This window comes from Phyllobates terribilis, unplaced genomic scaffold (assembly GCF_046119375.1).
Source record: "Phyllobates terribilis strain yellow unplaced genomic scaffold, ASM4611937v1 Scaffold_83__1_contigs__length_6671269, whole genome shotgun sequence".
In the NCBI taxonomy this organism is placed as follows: domain Eukaryota; kingdom Metazoa; phylum Chordata; class Amphibia; order Anura; family Dendrobatidae; genus Phyllobates; species Phyllobates terribilis.
The window spans coordinates 23,940-31,042 of record NW_027362843.1 but is presented as its reverse complement, the minus strand read 5'-3'; positions in this window follow the sequence as shown (position 1 = coordinate 31,042).

Genomic DNA, 7,103 nt, shown 5'->3' with positions numbered 1-7,103 from the left:
GGATAAAACAACATAAATACAATTTAATAAAGCATAGGTTAAAACAACATAAATACAATTTAATAAAGCATAGGATAAAACAACATAAATACAATTTAATAAAGCATAGGCTAAAACTACATAAATACAATTTAATAAAGCATAGGATAAAACAAATTAAATACAATTTAATAAAGCATAGCATAAAACAACATAAATTCAATTTAATAAAGCATAGGTTAAAACAACATAAATACAATTTAATAAAGCATAGGACAAAACAACATAAATACAATTTAATAAAGCATAGGATAAAACAACATAAATACAATTTATAAAGCATAGGATAAAACAACATAAATACAATTTAATAAAGCATAGGATAAAACAACATAAATACAATTTAATAAAGCATAGGATAAAACAACATAAATACAATTTAATAAAGCATAGGCTAAAACTACATAAATACAATTTAATAAAGCATAGGATAAAACAAATTAAATACAATTTAATAAAGCATAGCATAAAACAACATAAATTCAATTTAATAAAGCATAGGATAAAACAACATAAATGCAATTTAATAAAGCATAGGATAAAACAACATAAATACAATTTAATAAAGCATAAGATAAAACAACATGAATACAATTTAATAAAGCATAGGTTAAAACAACATAAATATAATTTAATAAAGCATAGGATAAAACAACATAAATACAATTTAATAAAGCATAGGTTAAAACAACATAAATACAATTTAATAAAGCATAGGATAAAACAACATAACTACAATTTAATAAAGCATAGGACAAAACAACATAAATACAATTTAATAAAGCATAGGTTAAAGCAACATAAATACAATTTAATAAAGCATAGGTTAAAACAACATAAATACAATTTAATAAAGCATAGGATAAAACAACATAAATACAATTTAATAAAGCATAGGATAAAACAACATAAATACAATTTAATAAAGCATAGGATAAAACAACATAAATACAATTTAATAGAGCATAGGATAAAACAACATAAATACAATTTATAAAGCATAGGATAAAACAACATAAATACAATTTAATAAAGCATAGGATAAAACAACATAAATACAATTTAATAAAGCATAGGATAAAACATCATAAATACAATTTAATAAAGCATAGGATTAAACAACGTAAATACTATTTAAAAAAGCATAGGATAAAACCACATAAATACAATTTAATAAAGCACAGGATAAAACAACATAAATACAATTTAATAAAGCATAGGAAACAACAACATAAATACAATTTAGTAAAGCATAGGTCAAAATAACATAAATACAATTTAATAAAGCATAGGATAAAACAACATGAATAAAATTTAATAAAGCATAGGATACAACAACATAAATAAAATTTAATAAAGCATAAGATAAAACAACATAAATTCAATTTAATAAAGCATATTATAAAACAACATAAATACAATTTAATAAAGCATAGGATAAAACAAATTAAATACAATTTAATAAAGCATAGGATAAAACAACATAAATTCAATTTAATAAAGCATAGGATAAAACAACATAAATACAATTTAATAAAGCATAGGTTAAAACAACATAAATACAATTTAATAAAGCATAGGATAAAACAACATAAATACAATTTAATAAAGCATAGGATAAAACAACATAAATAAAATTTAATAAAGCATAGGATAAAACAACATAAATAAAATTTAATAAAGCATAGGATAAAACAACATAAATACAATTTAATAAAGCACAGGATAAAACAACATAAATAAAATTTAATAAAGCATAGGATAAAACAACATAAATACAATTTAATAAAGCATAGGATAAAACAACATAAATACAATTTAATAAAGCATAGGATAAAACAACATAAATACAATTTAATAAAGCATAGGTTAAAACAACATAAATACAATTTAATAAATCATAGGTTAAAACAACATAAATACAATTTAATAAAGCATAGGATAAAACAACATAAATTCAATTTAATAAAGCATAGGATAAAACAACATAAATACAATTTAATAAAGCATAGGATAAAACAACATAAATACAATTTAATAAAGCATAGGATAAAACAACATAAATACAATTTAATAAAGCATAGGCTAAAACTACATAAATACAATTTAATAAAGCATAGGATAAAACAAATTAAATACAATTTAATAAAGCATAGGATAAAACAACATAAATTCAATTTAATAAAGCATAGGACAAAACAACATAAATACAATTTAATAAAGCATAGGACAAAACAACATAAATACAATTTAATAAAGCATAGGTTAAAGCAACATAAATACAATTTAATAAAGCATAGTTTAAAACAACATAAATACAATTTAATAAAGCATAGGATAAAACAACATAAATACAATTTATAAAGCATAGGATAAAACAACATAAATACAATTTAATAAAGCATAGGATAAAACAACATGAATACAATTTAATAAAGCATAGGATAAAACAACATAAATACAATTTAATAAAGCATAGGCTAAAACTACATAAATACAATTTAATAAAGCATAGGATAAAACAACATAAATACAATTTATAAAGCATAGGATAAAACAACATAAATACAATTTAATAAAGCATAGGATAAAACAACATAAATGCAATTTAATAAAGCATAGGATAAAACAACATAAATACAATTTAATAAAGCATAAGATAAAACAACATGAATACAATTTAATAAAGCATAGGTTAAAACAACATAAATATAATTTAATAAAGCATAGGATAAAACAACATAAATACAATTTAATAAAGCATAGGTTAAAACAACATAAATACAATTTAATAAAGCATAGGATAAAACAACATAAATACAATTTAATAAAGCATAGGACAAAACAACATAAATACAATTTAATAAAGCATAGGTTAAAGCAACATAAATACAATTTAATAAAGCATAGGTTAAAACAACATAAATACAATTTAATAAAGCATAGGATAAAACAACATAAATACAATTTAGTAAAGCATAGGATAAAACAACATAAATACAATTTAATAAAGCATAGGATAAAACAACATAAATACAATTTAATAGAGCATAGGATAAAACAACATAAATACAATTTATAAAGCATAGGATAAAACAACATAAATACAATTTAATAAAGCATAGGATAAAACAACATAAATACAATTTAATAGAGCATAGGATAAAACAACATAAATACAATTTATAAAGCATAGGATAAAACAACATAAATACAATTTAATAAAGCATAGGATAAAACAACATAAATACAATTTAATAAAGCATAGGATAAAACATCATAAATACAATTTAATAAAGCATAGGATTAAACAACGTAAATACTATTTAAAAAAGCATAGGATAAAACCACATAAATACAATTTAATAAAGCACAGGATAAAACAACATAAATACAATTTAATAAAGCATAGGAAACAACAACATAAATACAATTTAGTAAAGCATAGGTCAAAATAACATAAATACAATTTAATAAAGCATAGGATAAAACAACATGAATAAAATTTAATAAAGCATAGGATAAAACAACATAAATAAAATTTAATAAAGCATAGGATAAAACAACATAAATTCAATTTAATAAAGCATATTATAAAACAACATAAATACAATTTAATAAAGCATAGGATAAAACAAATTAAATACAATTTAATAAAGCATAGGATAAAACAACATAAATTCAATTTAATAAAGCATAGGATAAAACAACATAAATACAATTTAATAAAGCATAGGTTAAAACAACATAAATACAATTTAATAAAGCATAGGATAAAACAACATAAATACAATTTAATAAAGCATAGGATAAAACTACATAAATACAATTTAATAAAGCATAGGATAAAACATCATAAATACAATTTAATAAAGCATAGGATTAAACAACGTAAATACTATTTAAAAAAGCATAGGATAAAACCACATAAATACAATTTAATAAAGCACAGGATAAAACAACATAAATACAATTTAATAAAGCATAGGAAACAACAACATAAATACAATTTAGTAAAGCATAGGTCAAAATAACATAAATACAATTTAATAAAGCATAGGATAAAACAACATGAATAAAATTTAATAAAGCATAGGATAAAACAACATAAATAAAATTTAATAAAGCATAGGATAAAACAACATAAATTCAATTTAATAAAGCATATTATAAAACAACATAAATACAATTTAATAAAGCATAGGATAAAACAAATTAAATACAATTTAATAAAGCATAGGATAAAACAACATAAATTCAATTTAATAAAGCATAGGATAAAACAACATAAATACAATTTAATAAAGCATAGGTTAAAACAACATAAATACAATTTAATAAAGCATAGGATAAAACAACATAAATACAATTTAATAAAGCATAGGCTAAAACTACATAAATACAATTTAATAAAGCATAGGATAAAACAAATTAAATACAATTTAATAAAGCATAGCATAAAACAACATAAATTCAATTTAATAAAGCATAGGTTAAAACAACATAAATACAATTTAATAAAGCATAGGACAAAACAACATAAATACAATTTAATAAAGCATAGGATAAAACAACATAAATACAATTTATAAAGCATAGGATAAAACAACATAAATACAATTTAATAAAGCATAGGATAAAACAACATAAATACAATTTAATAAAGCATAGGATAAAACAACATAAATACAATTTAATAAAGCATAGGCTAAAACTACATAAATACAATTTAATAAAGCATAGGATAAAACAAATTAAATACAATTTAATAAAGCATAGCATAAAACAACATAAATTCAATTTAATAAAGCATAGGATAAAACAACATAAATGCAATTTAATAAAGCATAGGATAAAACAACATAAATACAATTTAATAAAGCATAAGATAAAACAACATGAATACAATTTAATAAAGCATAGGTTAAAACAACATAAATATAATTTAATAAAGCATAGGATAAAACAACATAAATACAATTTAATAAAGCATAGGTTAAAACAACATAAATACAATTTAATAAAGCATAGGATAAAACAACATAACTACAATTTAATAAAGCATAGGACAAAACAACATAAATACAATTTAATAAAGCATAGGTTAAAGCAACATAAATACAATTTAATAAAGCATAGGTTAAAACAACATAAATACAATTTAATAAAGCATAGGATAAAACAACATAAATACAATTTAATAAAGCATAGGATAAAACAACATAAATACAATTTAATAAAGCATAGGATAAAACAACATAAATACAATTTAATAGAGCATAGGATAAAACAACATAAATACAATTTATAAAGCATAGGATAAAACAACATAAATACAATTTAATAAAGCATAGGATAAAACAACATAAATACAATTTAATAAAGCATAGGATAAAACATCATAAATACAATTTAATAAAGCATAGGATTAAACAACGTAAATACTATTTAAAAAAGCATAGGATAAAACCACATAAATACAATTTAATAAAGCACAGGATAAAACAACATAAATACAATTTAATAAAGCATAGGAAACAACAACATAAATACAATTTAGTAAAGCATAGGTCAAAATAACATAAATACAATTTAATAAAGCATAGGATAAAACAACATGAATAAAATTTAATAAAGCATAGGATAAAACAACATAAATAAAATTTAATAAAGCATAAGATAAAACAACATAAATTCAATTTAATAAAGCATATTATAAAACAACATAAATACAATTTAATAAAGCATAGGATAAAACAAATTAAATACAATTTAATAAAGCATAGGATAAAACAACATAAATTCAATTTAATAAAGCATAGGATAAAACAACATAAATACAATTTAATAAAGCATAGGTTAAAACAACATAAATACAATTTAATAAAGCATAGGATAAAACAACATAAATACAATTTAATAAAGCATAGGATAAAACAACATAAATAAAATTTAATAAAGCATAGGATAAAACAACATAAATAAAATTTAATAAAGCATAGGATAAAACAACATAAATACAATTTAATAAAGCACAGGATAAAACAACATAAATAAAATTTAATAAAGCATAGGATAAAACAACATAAATACAATTTAATAAAGCATAGGATAAAACAACATAAATACAATTTAATAAAGCATAGGATAAAACAACATAAATACAATTTAATAAAGCATAGGTTAAAACAACATAAATACAATTTAATAAATCATAGGTTAAAACAACATAAATACAATTTAATAAAGCATAGGATAAAACAACATAAATTCAATTTAATAAAGCATAGGATAAAACAACATAAATACAATTTAATAAAGCATAGGATAAAACAACATAAATACAATTTAATAAAGCATAGGATAAAACAACATAAATACAATTTAATAAAGCATAGGCTAAAACTACATAAATACAATTTAATAAAGCATAGGATAAAACAAATTAAATACAATTTAATAAAGCATAGGATAAAACAACATAAATTCAATTTAATAAAGCATAGGACAAAACAACATAAATACAATTTAATAAAGCATAGGACAAAACAACATAAATACAATTTAATAAAGCATAGGTTAAAGCAACATAAATACAATTTAATAAAGCATAGTTTAAAACAACATAAATACAATTTAATAAAGCATAGGATAAAACAACATAAATACAATTTATAAAGCATAGGATAAAACAACATAAATACAATTTAATAAAGCATAGGATAAAACAACATGAATACAATTTAATAAAGCATAGGATAAAACAACATAAATACAATTTAATAAAGCATAGGCTAAAACTACATAAATACAATTTAATAAAGCATAGGATAAAACAACATAAATACAATTTATAAAGCATAGGATAAAACAACATAAATACAATTTAATAAAGCATAGGATAAAACAACATAAATGCAATTTAATAAAGCATAGGATAAAACAACATAAATACAATTTAATAAAGCATAAGATAAAACAACATGAATACAATTTAATAAAGCATAGGTTAAAACAACATAAATATAATTTAATAAAGCATAGGATAAAACAACATAAATACA